This window comes from Vicugna pacos, chromosome 25, assembly GCF_048564905.1.
Source record: "Vicugna pacos chromosome 25, VicPac4, whole genome shotgun sequence".
Taxonomy (NCBI): domain Eukaryota; kingdom Metazoa; phylum Chordata; class Mammalia; order Artiodactyla; family Camelidae; genus Vicugna; species Vicugna pacos.
Window position 1 is genome coordinate 27,237,730 of NC_133011.1, and position 19,915 is coordinate 27,257,644.

General features: G+C 41.1%; 1 long non-coding RNA gene across 5 annotated transcripts in view; it reads left to right on the forward strand.

Annotated features, from left to right (window-relative positions):
• The window catches only part of LOC140689304 (uncharacterized), a 31,257-nt gene extending 11,578 nt beyond the window's left edge, over positions 1–19,679 (forward strand). For 2 of the 5 annotated variants that reach the window (XR_012064208.1, XR_012064204.1), the window contains 2 exons: positions 5,426–5,585; positions 13,622–13,926. This is a non-coding gene — a long non-coding RNA (uncharacterized lncRNA). Of the gene's footprint in view, positions 1–5,425; positions 5,586–13,621; positions 13,927–13,978; positions 14,627–17,681; positions 17,793–19,557 lie in introns of those variants that run through there. The other 3 variants (XR_012064207.1, XR_012064206.1, XR_012064205.1) reach the window with 3 other exon arrangements.
• The last annotated feature ends 236 nt before the right edge of the window (positions 19,680–19,915 follow it).

The window sequence follows — 19,915 nt, forward strand, 5'->3', positions numbered from 1 at the left end:
AGGCATGTATAACCTGGGGCCCATGGGGATTCTATTGGATCTATGAAAGAAGTCCTAGAGTCTGACTCCTCTGAAATTGTAGGCAAAGTCTAGACATATGCACATTTCTCTGGAGAGGGCAATTCTCAAAGGGCTCTGTGACTCGAACAAGTTAGGAGCCCAAGAGCCCAGTCACAGTTGCCCCCCCCCCCACAGCCACATGGCAAGGGGGATAGTATGAGCATTAGCACCTCAGGATCCTCCCTCAATCCAAGGCCCTGGGTAACAGGTAGTGGCTGCACAAAGTTCACCAACCAGCTGCCCAAGCAATTGGGAGTCAAAGTACGTAGGAGCAGTGAGCAGGACAGCTGGCTGGTGAGAAGAGGACTAGGAGAAGGAGGAATGAGGTGGAGAGAATTCCCATGGGGTAATTTGTGTGTGTGTGTGTGTGTGTGTGTGTGTGTGTGTGTGTGTGTGTGTGTGTGTAAGAGAGAGAGAGAAAGCGAGAGAAGAGAAAGAGGAAATCAAGTGGGATTGAAGGAATGAGAGAAACCTGAAAAAATGGCAAGGCTACAATTTTTATCTAAGGGCTACAAAGAAATGCCTATAAAAGGCACAGGCACTCCCTCCAGGAGCCCTTACTCTTGCTGGGGCATGGGGATGGAGAAGTTAGGATAAACTCATAGTTGGACGGGTGGTAAGTGTTATTTTGTGGATCTGTCCATATCTCGCAGTCATTATCTCAGTGTGCAGAGTAGGGGCTCCATAAACATGTTGTTCTGACATCATGTAGACCGCAGACACCATGAGGATAAAAATGGAATAAGTGATCAGCATGTGGCCCTGCTCACTGCACAGGTGCTTAAAGAGGAGAGAATAACTGGGGAAGGGCCAGAGGAGAGAGCTTTCCTGCACCAGAAAAGAGAAGCAATACTTTTACAAAGCAAAGATGCAGTAGAGTCAATGTTTAGACAAATATTGGGGACAAGAGTGATACCTGTCTGATTAAAACTCAGGGAATAAGGTGGGGAGGGTATAGCTCAGTGGTAGAGTGCGTGCTTAGCATGCTTGAGGTCCTGGGTTCAATCCCCAGAACCTCCATTAACAAATAAATAAATACCTAATTACCTCCCCCTGCAAAAAAAAAAAAAAGTTTATTAAAAAACCAACTAACCAATAAGCCCCATTTAAAAAACAAAATCAGGGAATAAAAACAGGAAGGGAGCCCTTTGAGTCCAAACCCCTGCTGTGACGGTAGAGATGCTATGTCCATCCACACAGGAAGCTGGGGGCTGAACTCAGCTCTCTTGACCTCTAGACTTTAGGATTTTTCCACTACTCCACACCGCTTTGCTGGAAAGTAGTTGGGAGTCAGGCTGAATAAGGTGGGCCTGTGTAGCCAGGCATTATATCCAGGAATGAGTTTGGGGCATTGCAAATCTAAGGTATGGTCCCCAGCAGAGGAGAATCATAGAAGAGGCAGCAGCCAACAACGGAGGGAAGCTAATCACAGGTTTCCACAGTGAAGAAAGAATTAGTTCCATTCTGCAATCAGCAAACATCTAATGGTTTGGCAAGTACCCAGCATTAGAATGAAAACTTTGGCACCTGGGGATTTAAAGTAAATACTCAAGTTAACCAGGGCATGCGGCGGTGAGGCTCAGACCTCCTTGATAGCAGCCACCCGCACCTAATGGATGCTGGGTGTCTGCCAAACATTCATGAGTATTAAAAACACGTTCCAGCCACAGCACAGAAAGCATCTGTCTATCAACAGGGTGTCTTGGGGTGCACAGGGCAATGTCTCGTGCTGGGTGTGTAAGTAGAGAAATGATGACCAAGCAAAGAAGTCTTATCACTCATTATCTTACAACTCTGTGACCCAGGACTTTTCACCAAGCCTTACAAGATGACGTTGCCTGAAATACAAGCTTCATGACACGGCCTTCCACCATTGCAGACAACCTGTGTTCCCATTTCTAAGATTCGCTTGATGGCAAATCCATCATTTTAACCATTTTTAGCCATTGCTAGATAATGTTTAGAATGGCTGCCAGCTTTTCCTTGATAATGGTCACGGCGACTGAATCATAGGCTTCTATGACAGCTCAGTTGACAGAAAAGGCAGATCATCAGGCCATCAACATAGTTTTCTGTCTTAAAGGCAGAGCCCTTAGGGTTCAGGGTGTTTTTTAGGTATGATTTACATACAGTGAAATGCACTGTGCATCAGTCTAAGTTGGATGAGATTTCATGAAGACATATCACCCCAAGTTACCCATGTTCCTATGAAGTACACATTTCTATCACCCCGGGAAGTTCTCTCACGCTCCCTAATAGTCAAGCTCTGCCCCTACCCCAGTCAATCAGCGTTCTGGGTTCTAGCACCATAAATCAGGTCTGCCTGTTCCAGAACTTCATATAAGTGGAATCATGAATATATACTATTTTCCTGCCTGGCTGTTTCACTTGACACACCATTCTTTGATATGTGTCCATGTTGTTGTGTGTCAGTAGTTCATTCTTTCTATTGTTGAGCAGTATGCCATTGTACAAATATAGCACAACTTATTTATCTATTCTCCCGTTGATGGACATTTGGATTGTTTTCCAAATTTTGAAAATTATAAATAAGGCAGTTATGAACACGCTTGTACTATTATTTGTGGACATATATTTTCATTTCTTTTAAGTAAACACATAAAAATGGCTTTATGGGACATAGGTTAGAAGTTCATTTAACTTTATAAGAAAATGTTAAACAGTTTTCCAGAGGGGTGGTACCATTTTATATTTGCACCAGCCATGTATGAAGGTTTCAGTTGCTCCACATTCTTGCCAGCATTGGGTGGTGTCCATATTTTTCATTTTCGCCATTCTAGGAGGTGTGTATTGGTGTCTCATTATGATTTCAATTTGTTTTTGCATGATGAAAATCATATTGAGCACTTTTATGTATGTTTATTGACTCTTTGTGTGTGTGGTATGTCTTGTTGAGTCTTTGAATTTTTTGCTAAATTTCAGCTAAACTTTTTGCTAAAAATTAGCAAAATCTTTGCCAATTTTGGGGGCATTAGGATGTTTTGTCTTTTTGTTACTGATTTGCTGGAGAACTTTATATAGCATTGTGAATATTTTCTCCCCATCTGTGACTTGTCTCTTCATTATTTTTTGATAAGCAGAAATTTTTAATTATCGTCAAGTCCAGTTTATTGGATTTGTTTTTTTCCTTTATGGTTAGTGCATTTTGTGTTCTTGCAAAGAATGTTTTGTCTACACCAATTTGCACAGATTGTGTGTTTTCTTCTAGAAACTGTATAGTTTTAGCTTTTATGTTTAGATGGATGATCCATATTGAATTATTTTTTTCTGTATCATGTGTGGTAAGGATCAGGTTTTTTTTTTTTTCCGAATGAATATCCAGTTGTTGAAGCATTATTTATTGAAAAGGTTTTCCTTTGCCCACTGAATATCCTTGGTGCCTTTATCCAAAAAAATCAATAGCTACATGTCTGCCTGCTTGTTTCTGGACCCATCATTCACTTTCAGAGTTCCTTTTTCTACCCTTATGCCAATTTCAAGCTATCTCTGTTACTGTAGCGTTTTAGTAAGTTCTCTATGTCCAGGATTGCTTTGGCTATTCTAAGTTCCTTGCATTTACTTATAAATTTTAGAATCAATCTGTCCATTTCTACCAAAAAGCCCACTGGGATTTTGACTGGGATTGCATAGAACCTAAAGAAAAATTTGAGAGCTGACAACAATATTGTACCTTCTAATTCATAAATGTCTCTCTACCTATCTAGGTTTTCCTTACTTTTCCTCAGCAGTGTTTTGTAGTTTTAGGTGTAGAGATTCTATACATTTTCCATTAGATTTATCCCTAATTATTTTATGTTTCTGATGCAATTATAAATTATTTTTTAAGTTCATAGTCCATGTAGGTCTCTTTATCTTCCTTTTTTTTTTAAATATAATTGTCCTAAGCATTTGCTCTACATACATTGAGTACTACATCAGATGATGTGTAAGTTTTGGTTAAACCAGCAGATGTGATTTCTCATGAAGAGAAAGAGAATCCATGAGAAATAAGTGGCATTCATTGGTGGCACTTCTAAGGGAGCATATCAGACGTGGCAGACTCAGTGCTGTGGGCCTTTGGACTTCCTCCAGGCCTTTTCCTTTTCCTCCTTCCTGCAGGGCAGCTCAGGGTTTACAGATGGAGCAGTCATGAGGATAGATGAGAGAGCCAGAAGGATCTCTGGTCTCTGCAGGCATCATGAAGCTGCCATACCTACCACCCCGGTGTACCTACCTGTAGGCTTCTTGCTATGAGAAAAGTAAAAACCTATTTGGTTAAAACAGTATTGGAGGGGATGGGGAATACCTGCCCTGCCAGGGTTTTGGATTCAGTGGGTTTGTGGTAGTGCCCAGGAACCTGCATCTTTAACTCCAAGTGACTCCCAGGCCAGTAATCCAGAGATCCTCCTGAGGAAACTCTGCTTTGGCAGATGCAAATAGGAAATTCAGTGACACCTGGGGAGAAGGGACGAGGAGCATCACAAACCTGAGGAGTGACAGCAAGTCAAGCCACACATCACCAGGGGCGCATAAAGGCTCACAAATGATTGTTCAGGCTTCGTATTTTGATCCACCAACATGACCCCTGAGTTTTCTAACTTATGAGACATCACAGAGAAAAGAGAACTGATGGTAAAACTAGATATTGCTTTTAGCAAATTCAGTCACCTCAGTCCTCATTTGGCTTTATTATGAAGTCCTACTGAGTAGCGGAAATGAGAGCGTTTTCTTCCTGAGAATTGTTGCTCTATAAAATATTGACTGGGGTGCCCCACACCGAGAACTGTCAGACCTAGTGCATTCTCCTAAGTGCAGTTCACCACTTCCCTGTCTAAGAAGCAACCCTAAAGGTAATAAATGGATGCCTTCTCTGTTTAAATAAATAAATGATTTTAATTGTCAATATCAGTGCAAAAAAAAATTCTCATTTGTTTCTTTCTGAGAGTATCTTGTTTATGGACAGCCCCAATTCTAATTTTTAACAATGACAAATCTCTTGCTAAAACAAATCCAACGTATAATAGCCTGTTCTTCCAGGAAAGATACTATGTTATTGTTCCTTTCCTTCGTAAAATAGCAAGCTCCCTAGTGAATTTACAGTTGGGCTTTACTGAGACATAGTATTAGAATTCTCAAACGGAAAAGTATTTTATCCAAAGTGTGTGTAGCAAATAGAAAATAATTGCAGTGGAGCTCTATCTTATGCAGGAGTCAGGCACCTAACACTCATAACACTCAGATGTAGACATAAATTAACTTTGGAAATCTCTTAAACCACCTATGCAGTATAGCACCAACAGCAGTGGTTTCTGGTTTTCAGTGACAGGAATGTTTAAATACAGAACCCATTCTTTCATACTTTCAGGGCTAAAAAGGAGGAGCTGACAGGAGCTGACTGAGCCGTAGGCTGAGATTCCCCATGTCCGCTGGGAGCAGAGGATTCAGAGGAAAAGAACAAAATCATGGCACCCCAGGGGTTCAGCCTGGTGGGGAAGACAGAGCAGAAAACAAGTGATTACAATGAGGTAGGTGCTGTGGGGGAGTTACAGACAAGCTGCATCATGGACCATAAAGGAGCGAGCTCTGAACTTGGCTCGAGCTGAGCTGAGCTGAGCCAGGGCTAAGCCAGGGCGAAGGGGACGTGGCCAGGGCAGACACCTGAGAGCAGGTGCTGGCATCGCAGCCACATTTGGGAGGGTGGTGTAAACATGGCTGTGTGTGTTGCCAGTGGAAGCAAGAAGCGAGATGAGGACGTTTCCCACGGCTGGAGCACACTGTGCCTCAGGAAAGTGGCCAGATATCCCGTAAGAGACAGTTAAGGCCCATTGCATAAAAAGCCTCAAACACAATGCCGAGGACTTTTAACTTTATTTTAAAAACAATGAGTAGTCATTAAAGGACACCAAGCAGAAAAATTGACTAGACATGCATTTAAGAAAATGTACTCTGATTGATCAGATTTGGTATTTATGATCATTTCTGTAAAGCACTTAGTAATAGAACCTTGGTCAGTAACTTTGAAGGAGAAATAATAAAATGGCCTTGCTTAGGCTAACTAATTCTTGGCCTTATGCCTACTGCTTGCTTTTAGAGCAGTCAGCAAATCTGACTGACCGGACACTGCTCCCAGCCCCAGGCCCACTGTTAGAGTTAGAGCTATTGATTTCCCTGTTTGTTTTGCCTTACTCCAGTAATTGAAATTTACAGTCCTGTTTGGATTTTGAGTCATTAACCCAGTAAGGGAGTCACGGGAGAATGACCAGACCCTCCAAAGTTCCTCCTGGCGCCTGATGAATCTGATCAGAAAGAGATCATGGGCTGATAACCCTCCAAACCTTACCAGACGGCCCCATGACCCTGGACAGACACGCCAAGATTCTGAAGGAAGCTTTATCAGAGACTTTTGTTAATTAATACCCCCCTTTTCGCCCCAGTTTGTTCACTATATAATCACTGAGCCCCAACCCTAAGGCGGGTGCACAGTTTTGAAGGCATTAGCCTGCTGTGAGTCCTCTTTGCCCAGCAAAGAAATAAAGCTGCCTCTTTTCTTCTAAGCAACAAGACCTCGTCTCTGAGTTATTTGGCTCGTCAGGGACAGGGGCCGATCTTTCAGCAACAACTTCACACCCTAATATGACCACTCTGAGTTCTTTATATTTCCTCTGAAATTGGCATCCCAAAACAAAGATGACTTCCTATGCAACCCATGTATTTTTCTGACTCTCCTTCCTTGGGTCATTATGATGCCTTGGAGTCTGCTCTTTGAATCCAAGACATCAGTGTAAAAATAATTTAATAAAAACTATCCACTTTTTTTTTCATTTATTTTTTTCCCAAGGCCCGTTTTTAGCTGAATCTTATACAGAAAAAATGTTATCAGGGACCACCACAGAGTACTTTAAATGCAAATGATAACTAATGTTGAAGACAATGAAAAGATAAGCCCAAATCTCTAGTCACTAAAGCAATATTTCCGTTATGACATTGATTGTATTAGTCCATGCAGGGGAAATTTAGAACCAAAACCAGTTATAAAGGAACCAGTTTGAAGGACAGGAATCCTGAATAATTATTCCATCTGCCCAGAGGCCATGCAGGACAGCCAGCTTACCTTTATTTGTTTACCCCATAAATTTGTATTTACTGAAAGTAAGGCCACAAATGGACAAATCATCTCTAAACTGAACGTACTTTAAAGTAGAACCTGAAATTCAAACTTCAGACCGTAGCTTACATCTTCCTTGGCTCCTCTGTTAATTGGCTGTGCAGCGTACTGCAGTGGTTGAGAGCTGATAGCTACAGAACTGGACTAACAGGGTGCAAATTCCAGCTGTGTGATCTTGGGTACCTCCTCTAACCTTCCTGAGTCTTCATTTCCTCATCTATAAAACTGGGAGAAATGGTAATGCAGCTTACCACTCCCAGTTACTTTTACGGGGTTGCTCTAAGGGTTAAGTGAGTCAATAGATGCACAGTAATTAAAACCATGCTTTCTTATACTAAACATTATTTATGAATTTATTCCTGTTATTGGTATTATCTTTTACTTCTGATCTGGACAACTAACTGTCTACTCTACTTTTGGTAAAAGCCAAAAAACTATTTTTAAAGTTACAGAAAAATTTCTAAACAAATGACTATTTGCATGATTATTCTCCTGAAAATCAAACAAGGCAATATGCTTGGATGAAAATATAATAGATTTTTCTAGGATATATCCCCCCAAACTAATGCTTGACCCTATTTAATGATCTCTTATGAAGTGAGTTTGGATTTTTTTTTTTTAGCTTTTTTTGGGGGGGGTATAATTAGGTTCATTTATTTAATTAATTATTTGATGGATGTCCCGGAGATTGAACCCCAGACCTTGTGCATGCTAAGCATGCACTCTACCACTTAGCTATACCCTCCCCATTTTAAAAAGTTTTTCTGTTGTTGTTGGGGGGATGTAATTAATTTTACTTACTTATTTCTTTTTAGAGGAGGTACTGGGGGTTGAACCCATGACCTCATGCATACTAAGCATGCACTCTACCCCTTGAGCTATATCCTCCTCCCTTGAAATGAGTTTGGTATCAACAATATTTCAAAACAACTGGAACATCCTTGGGTGAATCAAAACTGGGTTTTTTTAAATTGAAGTATACTTTATTTACAATGTTGTGCTAGTTTTAGGTGTACCGCAAATTGATTCAGTTATATAACATATGTATTCTTTTTCAGACTCTTTTCCATTATAGGTTACTATAAAATACCCCTGTGCTAAGGTCCTTGTTGCTTATCTGTTTTATATGTAATAGTTTGTATCTGCTAATCCCAAACTACTAATTTATCCTTTCCCTCCTTTCCCCTTTGGTAACCAAAAGTTTGTTTTCTATGTCTGTGAGTCTGTTTCTGTTTTGTAAATAAGTTCATTTCTATCATTTTCTTAGATTCCATATATAAGTGATATCATATGGTATTTGTCTTTCTCTGTCTGACTTAATTCACTTAGTATGATAATCTCTAGGTCCATCCATGTTGCTCCATATGCCATTATTTCATTCTTTTTTTATAGCTGAGTAATATTTCTGTATATACCACATCTTCTTTGTCCATCATCTGCCAATTAATGGATAAAGGTTGCTTCCATGTCTTCACTATTGTAAATTCTGCTGCTGTGAACAATGCGGTGCATGTATCCTTTTGAGTTAGAGTTTGCGTCTTTTTTGGTTTTATGCCCAGGAATGGGATTGCTGGATTATATGTTCTTTTAAGGAACCTCCATACTGTTCTCCGCAGTGGCTATACCAATTTACATTCCAACCAACAGTGTAGGAGTGTTCCCTTTTCTCCGCTCTGTCTCCAGCATTTATTATTTGTAGACTTTGATGATGACTGGTGTGAGGTGACACCTCATTGTAATAAAGCTAATTTTTAACAGAAATAATTGTCTGGGGACCTGTGCTGGGGCAATGACAGCATCATAGGATTATAGGTCCAGACACATGCTCTGCAGCCTGTTATCCAAGTGAACAGACTAGAATAAAGAATTTTCTTTTTTTTAACTTTTACTTTTCTAAGCTATGTTAAGGCACCCACCAGAGGTATGGAAAATATTGCCAGCTGCCTTGCAATATTCTCTTTCTTTTCTGATTATTGAGTACATGTATAGTCACATTGAAAATTTATATTAATTATAATTAATTTATATAATTATTAATTTATACTGTATCTAGACTTTTGTTACCCTTACTTTATCCCAGAGGTCTAAAGATTTTTAAATATGCATATATCTATCATAAAAGACTCCATATATGTTAATTCACTTATTTTTAAACTGTGTATGCACATAGTATCATACTCCTATGTTATGCACATTATAAGCAAAGATAGAACTTTACAAAGAATGAGTTAAAATATTTGTGAAATATCTGCATTAGTTTCCTATTGCTGCTTGTACCAACTACCACAAACTCAGTTGCTTACAACAACACAAATTTGATCTCTTACAGTTCTAGAGGTCAGAGTCTAAGATCGAGATGAGGATGGGGCTGGAGACTTCAGAGGAGAATCCATTTCCTTGTCTTTTCCAGCTTCTAGAAGCCAACTACATTCTCGCGCCTTCCTCACATCATTCCAACCTCTTGCTTCTGTTTGCACATCTCCTACAATTCACTTTGATCCACTTATCTCGTCTTCTAAGGACCCTTGTTATTCCTTTGGGCCCACCCAGATAATCCGGGAAAATCTCCCCATCTCAGCATCCTTAACTTAATGCAAAGTTCCTATAACATATTTCCAGGTTCTGGGAATTAGGACTTGGACATACTTGAGAACCCAGTGTTCAGCCCACCACAAAGTCTACTGTTTCTGAAAATCGCTCATGTCGCATGAACCTTGCTTTAGAGATGACCCATCTGGACACCCCCAAGGGGCCAAGTCCAGGGAGCTTCACCGGAAAGTCCTCCTGGACCATCCTATTTTAGGCCAGAAAGTCCTGACAGACTAAACACATATTGTTATTCATGTAATATGTTAGTACTCAGGGAGAAAAACAACAAAAGCAGTAGACACCAGAAGAGGGTGGATTCTCTCAGAACCCTTTCCCGGTGTAACCACGTGAGATGTTCAAGTCTGTGGGGTCTAGATCTTTGAGCGCAGGATGGCTCAGCTGAAATCCTGGATCTAGCATGGTTGGGGAGGTCAACATCTTCCATGGTTCCTATCACCTTTGGAAGAAGTCCAACTCCAGCATTGCCCGCCCACAAGCCATTCAGGAGCTGACCCACGTCTCTCCGTCATCCTCTCCTTGAGCGCCACCTAGTGGTACTTTAGGTGCTAGCCCAAAGTCCGTTTAGTTGTTCAATCACACTGAGTTCCCTCTACTCTAAAGACCTTTGTCTGCGAACAGACTCCTTTAAGGGATTCATCCTACCTCATTGCTTTAGTGAAACATCCTGTCGGATTGTGGGTTCTCCTATCTACCCTCTTTGTAACTTCAGTGATTCTATATCCATTCTAGAGAGGAAGGGCTATGTAATTGGAGGAGCTCTATGCAAAATGAAAAATGAGGGGTCCCTTGTTAAAAAAAATTATTAGGAATTTCAAGACAGCAACAGCAGAGTGTTAAACCAAGCACAGGGCCCTTTTAAGCCCCCGGCCGTGTGCTGCAACTGCATAGGCGTCTGACCCCCATGGAGCTTCACATCCTTGACCCTCGGGGTGGGTCTTCTAATGACATTTAGGACAGAAACTCATCTGTAGTCAGTGCCCCCTACACACTGGCACCCAAAAATGACAAATGAGTAGATATACAAATGAATTAATGAGCAATACTGAAGACAGTTTCTATTTTACAGAAGATTGTATGCATGAGTTTCCTAGGATTGTCATAACAAATGACCACAAACTCAGTGGCTTAGAACAAGAGACATTTATTCTCTCATATTCTGGAGTCTAGAAGTCCAAAATCAAGGTGTCAACAGGGTGCTGCTTCCTTTGAAGGCTCCAGGGAAGACTCTGTCCTTGGCTCCTCCTAACATCTTGGGGCCCGAGTAATCCTTGGGGTGTCTTGGCTTCTAGTTGTAAGTCACGCCAGTCTCTGACTCCATCATCACATGGCTTTCATTCCTCTGTGTGTATCTTTGTGCATCCTCTTCTTTTCTTATAAGGACAGCAGTCATTGGATTTAGCACCCACCCTAATCCAGGATGACCTCATCTTAACCAATTACACCTGCTAAGGCTCTAATTCCAAATAGGGTTATATCCTGAGATTCCAACGAGTGGTCGAGGGCACTATTCAACTTATTACGTTTGTTAAAGGACACTAATCAGGATGTGGCAAGAATTTATTTGCTGATAGATGTTTAACAGTTCACATGAATTGTAACTTAATTAACATGGGAATATTGAAGGCTACATAAAGCCATACAAGTTATAGAGAGGCACGTGTACCAAATATCCCTTAAGTTTAACCTGGAGAACTAAACAAAAATTTGGAAGTGGTCATGTAACCCGTATCAGTTATGATTGAAGCATCCTGGAACTATGAAAGACAATAAAAAAAAGGGAATAGGAAAAACACCTATTTTTCATAAGGAAAGTAAAGTGAAATCCAGAAACTGCTAAATTTTCTGCCAGGTCTGTGTATGTAAATGCTGGAACCTAACTGACTAGTTTCCAGTGCGGTTCACCTCCTCCAGGGAGAGACTGTATTTAGAATGCCTTTGGGGCTCAGCAGTTTATATAAATTGTTTATTAAAGGTTAGGAACAATGTATCACTTTGCATGTGTTAAGCAGATGGGGGCTCTGAGAGAGCCCCCTTGGGGGATTTCATTAAACTATTGACGTTTAGCAGTTCCTTGCTGAACCATTGTTTTCATTAATTGTTTAAACTATTACAGAAGCATGGAGGGTTTAAGGATTTCTTTCCCCGGGTTTATTGAGGTCTAAAAACAATTAATGAATAAAACTGTAATAGGTTTAAAGTGTGCAACATGATGATATGATATGTGTATACACTGTGAAAGGATTCCCACAATCAAGTTAACACACATACGCTTTTTTTTTTTTTGGTAAGAATACTTAAGATCTAATTAGCTAATTAGCTAATCTAGTTAGCTAATTTCAAGTATACAATACAGTATTATTAACTATAGTCACCATACTGTACATTAGATCCTCAGAACTTACTCATCTGATAACTGAAAGTTTGTTTCCCTTGACCAATATTTCCCCCACCTACCAGCCCCTGGCTCCCACCATTCTATTCTCCGTTCCTATGAGATCAGTTTGTTTGTTTATTTAGATTCCACATATAAGTAAGATCATATAATATATGTCTTTCTCTGTCTGGCTTATTTCACTTAGCATAATGCCCTCCAACCTCATTCATGTTGTTGAAAACAGTAGAATTTCCTTTTTATGGCTGAATAATATTCCTGTGTGTGTGTGTGTGTGTGTGTGTGTGTGTGTGTGTGTGTGTGTGTGTATGGCATTTTCTTAATCCATTCATCCATCAGTGTACAGTTAGTTTGTCTCTATATCTTGGCTATTGTAAATAATGCTGCAGTGAACATGGGGGTGCAGATATCTGAGTTTGTGATTTCATTTCCTTTGAATATATACCCACAAATGGGGTTGCTGGATCACATGGTAATTTTATTTTTAGTTTCTTGAAGAACTTCAGTACTGTTTCCCATAGTGGCTGCACCAATTTACATTTCTACCAACAGTGTACAAGGGTTACTTTACTCCACATTTGCCAGTGTGTGTTACCCCTTTTTTTTGGTAGTTGTTAACCCTTTTTAAAATAATAGACATCCTAACAGGTGTGAAGTGATATTTCATTGTGGTTTTGATTTGCATTTATCTGATGATTAGTGATGTTGAGCACCTTTTTGTATACCCATTGGCCATTTGGATGTCTCCTTTGTAAAAATGTCTCTTCAGCTCTTTTGCCCATTTTCAGTTGGGACATTTGATTTTTTTTTGCTTTGTTTGTTTGTTTTTGCTACTGAGTTATAAGAGTTCCTTATACATTTTGGATATTAACGCCTTATCAGATAGCCGCTCGCATTCCAGAGGATGCCTTTTCATTTGGTGGATGGTTTCCTTGGGTGTGCAGAAGCTTTTGTTTGATACAGTCTCACTTGTTTATTTTTGCTTTTGTTGCCTGTGCTTATAATATCATAGCCAAAGAAATCATTACCAAGACCAATATCAAGGAGCTTTCTTCTAGGAGTTTTATGGTTTCAGGTTTTACATTTAAGTCTTTAAACTGTTTTGAGTAGGTTTTTGTATGTGGTGTAAGGTAAGGGTCCAGTTTTATTCTTTTGCCTGTGGCTGTCCAGTTTCCCCAACACCACTTACTGAAGAGACTGTCTTTTCCCTTGTTTCATATTCTTGTCATGTTTGTTGAAAACAAGTTGACCGTATGTGTGTGGATTTAAGATTTTGTTGATGCAGCCCCTGTAAAAGGAGGAGGAGGAGGGTTTGGGTTAGATAATGGGGGAATCCTGTTTAACATTCATTTGCTGGTAAACCAGTGGCCTGTACACCTTTTCCTGCCCTGCAGGTGCTGGGCTAGGTTCCTTGGTCTCTCCTTGGCTCCAGCTGCCTTTAACGTAAGAAGTAGAGATGAAAAGCCGTCCCATCAGAAGTCCTGCTGCTGAGTGGAGTGCTTGTGTGCAGCCACGCTGTCCTGGGCTGCCCCTTGCCACCCCTTCCAGTGAGTTCCCCAGGCTGGCCGTCAAAACGCCTGAGTGTTCTCCTCCAGGGGCAGGTCCCAGACGCTGCTGCCCTTGAACCCCCCCAGCCCTGCAACTGGTGGGTTTGTCCAGAGCTTTGCTGCTGTAGCATTGCCGACACCCTTCCTGCCTGACTCCGCAGACCCTTCAGGAGGTAGTCTAAGGTAAATCCCTGGTGCTTTCAGGTTGTGTCCTTGGATTCCTTCTGAGTGCCCGCTTTCATGGGCTGAGTCTCCCAGCGGGCCACCCTGTCCCAGCCTACACCAGTCAGCAGGACTGAGGAGCACTCTGAGAGAAACTGCTTTGGTGACTGGAACTTAAAAGACGGTTTGGAGCCACAGAATGTCTGGACTAGAAAGAGCATTTGAAGCTGTCCAGCTCTGTGTTGTTAATTTTCTTGTGAGGAATTTGGAGTCCAGAGAATCTAGCTCTACAGTGTTAATTTACTGATGCAGACATTGCGGCCCAGGTAATTTAAGTGGCTGGTCCAGGATACCACAGTTATTAGCTGGCAGAGCTGGGCACCAGCTCTGTCTTTCCCAGACGCCAGACTTGTCCTGGGATTCACAGTGACAGCCCACAACCCTGCCACGCCAATGCCACGCCTGGACACAGCCACACAAGGACTGCTGAGGCTGCATTCAGACCCACACGCGCATCGTGTCATCTTGCACATGTTACCAAGTCCCTCCAGGCCTCAGTTTCACCATCCACATTGAAGGCATAGAACTCAACTTACAGAGCTGTCGTGCGGATTATGTGAAATAGTATGTAAGGTTTTCACAGGACAAGTCCTGACAAAAACACTTAGAATAAATATACGTTGTATTGCATTTTGAAGGATTCATTTACTCGGCTTTGTTTTCCCCTGTCATCCCTTTTCCCTTTGTCCCCCTTCACATTTATGGGGCTCACTGCTTGCCACCTCAGAAGGGATGTAACAGGAGAGAGCAGAAATAGCCTATCCCTCTTCCTGAATTTTTTCCCCAAAGCCCAATCTCCAGGATCAAGGAGGAACCCCAGATACAAACTAAAAGTCTTGGCAATGTTGGTGAAAATAATAAACAATCTATAATAGAAACAGCAAAAGGTATTTGAGCCAAACTGAGGACTACAGCCTGGGAGACATCCTCTCAGAGAGCTCTGGGGAACTGTTCCAAAGATGTGTGATTTTTCAGCACAGTTTTATATCTTGTCAGGACCAAGAACATCAATCGTGACAGAGGTACATTCCTTCCAGGTTTCGAAAAGGACAGATCAGCACATACACAGCAGGTCAGAATGGCCTTGGCACCTGGAAAGGGAGCCTTATTATCAAAGGAGCACCAGCGGTAATGCCCCAGGTAGGGAGGCATTTAATCTTTATCTTTAAAACCAACATTCCTTACTTCTGGCCAATGCACCCTTTCCTTTACTGGTTGAAGCATTTGTACGGTGTACCTTCGATAAGCCACAAAATGGGCTGTTCCAGTTAGTATATTCAAGTTCCAGTTAAGCCATGCATGAGCGAGAATAACGCCCCCATACATCAATATCTGGACATTTCTTTTATCAGCAAGAAGCCTGAGGGCAAAATTTAAAAAGGACAACTTTGGAATGGAGGAAGTGAGAGAGGTGAGGGGTGCTATAGGTCCTGGGTGAAGAGGGAAGAGGCCTTATGCTCCAGAATGGCCTCTGGGTTTGTCCAAGCAAATGAGAAGACAGGGAGGCTCCCCCAAAGCCCCCTGACCTACCCAAGTGTGGTGGGAGCCCAAGAGACCACACAGATGCAGACGGCAAGTCGAAGCTGACCAGAGCCCTCATTACCCCTACTTGGGCATCATCATCATATTGACTCACGGCAAAATTCCAGGTGGCAGAAGGGTCTCCCAGACCATGGCCCCGTCCTCAGTGGGAAGATGCCCAGGAATGAGTTTAATCTTCTATCAGTTGGGAGGAAGGGAACTTGAGTTTGGAAATTTTAAGTTGAATTATAGAAAATAAAGGAGAAAATAAACCCCTACTTGTTGCAGATGTCGTGGGTAAGCGTTGAGGCCCAAGAAGAGGCTCTGCCAGCCGCTCGTGCCCTGCCCGTACCTCGGCGTGCTGCCTGGTGGGCCCAGAGCCGAGGAGGAGGGGATGATGCAGGGGAGGGCCCTGCTCACGCCCCTCCACGGCCTTCCCAGCACAGCCAGCAGCAGATCCGGCTTCTGTGGGGCCTGAAACTGAAAACTCTGTGGTCCTCTTACTTAAGGGGTCAAAAAGGACAGGCTTTCAGTTATAAATAAGTCAGTCCTGGGGAGGTAATGTACAGCATGGTGACTGTCGTTCAGAATGCTGGGTTGCATATTTGAAAGTTGCTAAGAGAGTAGATCTTAAAGGTTTTCATCACAAGAAAAAAATTTGTAACTATGTACAGTGACAGATGTTAACCAGGCTTACGGGGGTGATCATTTTACAATATATATAAGCATTAAATCAGATAGCAAATCATTATGTTGTACACCTGAAACTAATATAATGTGTCAATTACATCTCAAAAAAATGGAAAACACAAAATTACAAATATAAAATGAGGGACAAAGGTGAATATTTAGAATTAAGAAAAGAAAATCCAACCTATTGCTAACTTTGAAAAAACTGGCAACTACCACAAACATGACAAAATGTTGAAAAATAACAACAAACGTTATTAAAGTGTCAAATGCAACTAAAATCCCTTTTCTGCATATTTAGCTGCAGATCTTTGATCCCATCCACATGTGACAACAATTTCATACAATCATTTTCTACAGAGAGAAAAGAAATATAATTCAGTCTTTCCATGGTTGATTGAAATTTGTTTTTTATTACCCCTGGTTGGAATGCACAAAAGAAGCAACTTCACCACAGACATACTTGATGTTTTTATTATTGCTATTGCTTTGTGGCCTAGAAACACAAGGATTCTGATAAATTCAAATGTGTGCATTGTCACATATTTTTAATTAAAATATACATTTTATGGAGTTACATTATAGTGAAAAAAATGGGATTTTTAATTTTGTCATCCTTGTAATCATTAAAGTAAGAAGAGCAAATAACAAATTACTGTCTTGGATTTTATTCAGAAGAAACATAATGTTGCACTGACACGGTTTTAAATGTTTTCACGTGAAAAGTGTGTTTTGGCCCTGTCTTATTTAATATTCTGGCCTGTGCTGCACTGAGGTAGCTAGCATAGGGAAGTGTAACACTGGATTTTTCTTTTCTTATGTGGTTTACATAAGAAATGTAAGGTTTGAGAAAGTTCTCAGCCAGCAGCCACTTGTTTTTATAATTTCTTGATAAAGGAGTTAATCACATTGTCAGAGAGCGGACGTATGAGTCTTACTTAAGACTAATGGGTTGAGTGACAGGAGATTCTTTGGGAAACTCAAAGGAGGGCTAACGTGAAACCCAGCCATCAGGTGTGTGTCTTTGTCTGCAGGTACTGACCGTGACCGTGCTGCCAACAGCCAAGAGCCAGGTGCCCTTTTATTCCTGTCCTTCTCATTCTTGTCCTGTTTCTTCTTGTGGGATATTTCCTTATTTATGTTTCTACTCTATTCTACCAAAATGAGGAATAAACCCGAAAAGTTTGACTGCTCCTGAGATTGGGGGCTGGCTGGTGGAATGATTCAGACAGAGGCTGGCTCTGTGCTTTGTGCTCCGCTCTGCCATTCCAGCAGCTTCATGAGTGCTGTGTGTTTTTAAATCAGAAGAGTGTATCTTAGTGAGTTGAACTTGTGCTGATTGTGATTTTTCACTAAATACCTTACTCTTCAATTTTTTTAAATTAATGTTAACACTTTTAATAAGTATACATTTTTTAAAAATTTAGTAAGAAGGCTGGTGTTTTACAGTTTTCTAAATTTCTTTCATGTCTAGTTTAATGGAAGACAGCTGCATGCAATCTGTCACAATATGCTGTTGGAGTTAAGTGTATGAAGAAAACTTATTTCACCTATTAAGAGGAGCATTCTGATACTTTTTTCCAGGTAACTGTGGATAATCTTTGACTTGACATCAACTTGACAGGTAGTAGTTTCTTAAAGGCTACCTGCAATGTTGAATCTGAAATCATATCAATGAATTTTTTTATATCCCATTGATAATAAAATCCATTGGTCTTTTTTGCACTTGGAATAGATCTTTTTTTCCCCTTTTTGAAAAAACTGCAGTATAGTCAATTCACAATGTTGTGTTAATGTATGGTGTATTTATGATTATATGTGCTGCATTATTTAGTATATTCCTGGCAGGAAAGATCTTCCATTTTAAGCAGACATTGTTGAGAACTGATTTCTCCATTTAAAATTGTACCTGTCTGAAGACTAAAAGGATTTTCTGCACTCTAGTTACTGATCTCTTACTTTAGAAACCTAGTTTCTCCTCCACAACCCACATCCTTCCAGTGCCCAGCACCAGAGAACGTGTTCACATCATCGTGGGACAGCTGGCTCTGCGCTGTTGTGCCAAGATGCCAGTGAGCCAGCAGCCAGCCATAGGAGTGCTCCCGGAAACTACTCCCAAACCGGAACAGCTAGCTAGTACTTAACTACACACAGAAATGACTGCGATCACATAAGTGTATCCCACTGACCCCAAACTAAATGTATTCTCAATTTAACCTTGTCTCTTTTTGCTCTGTCCTCTTCTTCCTACCTCCGTGTGCTCACAGAGCCTGGAAGTCAAGTGGCCAGCTTGAAACCACAGGGATGAAAGGCTCACGCTGAGGCTGAGAAGAAGCCTGGTTTACTGAAGATTTCCCTACACTAGCCCTGGACTTTTATGTTAAAATGTGTATACCTCCCCACCCACTGCTGAGCTGTTGTTTGTTGGGGTTTCTGTTACTTGCTGCCAGATACACTTGCACATCTGGATTAGCCATGTCAATAAGGGATGTTTAAGGGGGGGAGGGTATAGCTCAGTGGTAGAGTGCATGCTTAGCATGCACGAGGTTCAATCCCCACTACCTCTATTAAAAAATAAACAAACCTAGTTACCTCCCCCACCCCAAAAAAGGAGGCTCTAATATAGACTGATGAAAAAAGGCCCATGGAGACCTTGGCCATGGTAGGACCCCTGAGGAGCCTTGAAAATCCAAACCATCTGAAACCCAAGAATTCAGAGGCTTCTACTACTTTGGTGCTGGTTATTGCTGCCATCTAGTGGCAATATTTTGGAACTAAAACTCTTTCTGGCTATGAACTGTTTTGTTTCTCTTTTTTCTCTGAAGTTCTTTCTTCTTTCCTTACCTCATTCATTCATTCGCTCACTCATTTATGTGTTTATTCTCCAAATACTTTATAAGGGTGTACTATGTGTGGTGGGCCCTCATAAATACAATAAGGAAATATAATAACGAAGGGGGAAATCCAGCTCCTTGCCCCCTTGAAACATACACACTCGGGGAAGATAGCCATTCATCAAATTAAAAGATGAAAAAGTACTACTGGAAAAGGCTATCAGAGAAGAGCATGGTTTTCTGAGAGTCGCTGATAGAGATTTGACTTAGAGGGGAGATGGGTAGGAGGTCATAGAGGGTTTTCCTGAGAATGTTCTGATTGGCCTGAGATCTCTGGTATAACCAGGTTAGGAAGGGAGTTTTCTGGGCCGTGAGAGCAGTCATGAAAGTGAGTTGCAATGAAGGGAGGGAGTGTGTTGAGTACAAGGGAATAAAAAGAAGGCCATGTGTTTAGATTAGTACTTGATACTAGGCATTCTAGTTTCTGAATTGAGACTGTTTGTGATTTAACTGTAGGGACCATTATTTTACCTGAGCATGAACTGCAAAGATGTCAGCTAACAGACAGATCCTTGGAACACTCCACCCAACTACAGAAGAGTACACATTCTTCTCAAGAGCACATGGAACATTCTTCAGGATAGACCATTATGCTAAGCTGTGAAACAAGTCTTGATAAATGTAAAAGGATTAAAATCATATCAAAATATGTTCTCTGACCTCCTACATTTTGGAGAGGGTATGGAGAAAAGCGAGCCCTCCTACACTGTTGATGGGAATGTAGTTTGGTGCAGCTGTTGTATGTGGTATAATTTACCCCAACTCAGATCCTTCAGCCTTCCAAACATTTGTGTCCTATACTACAGGACAGTGA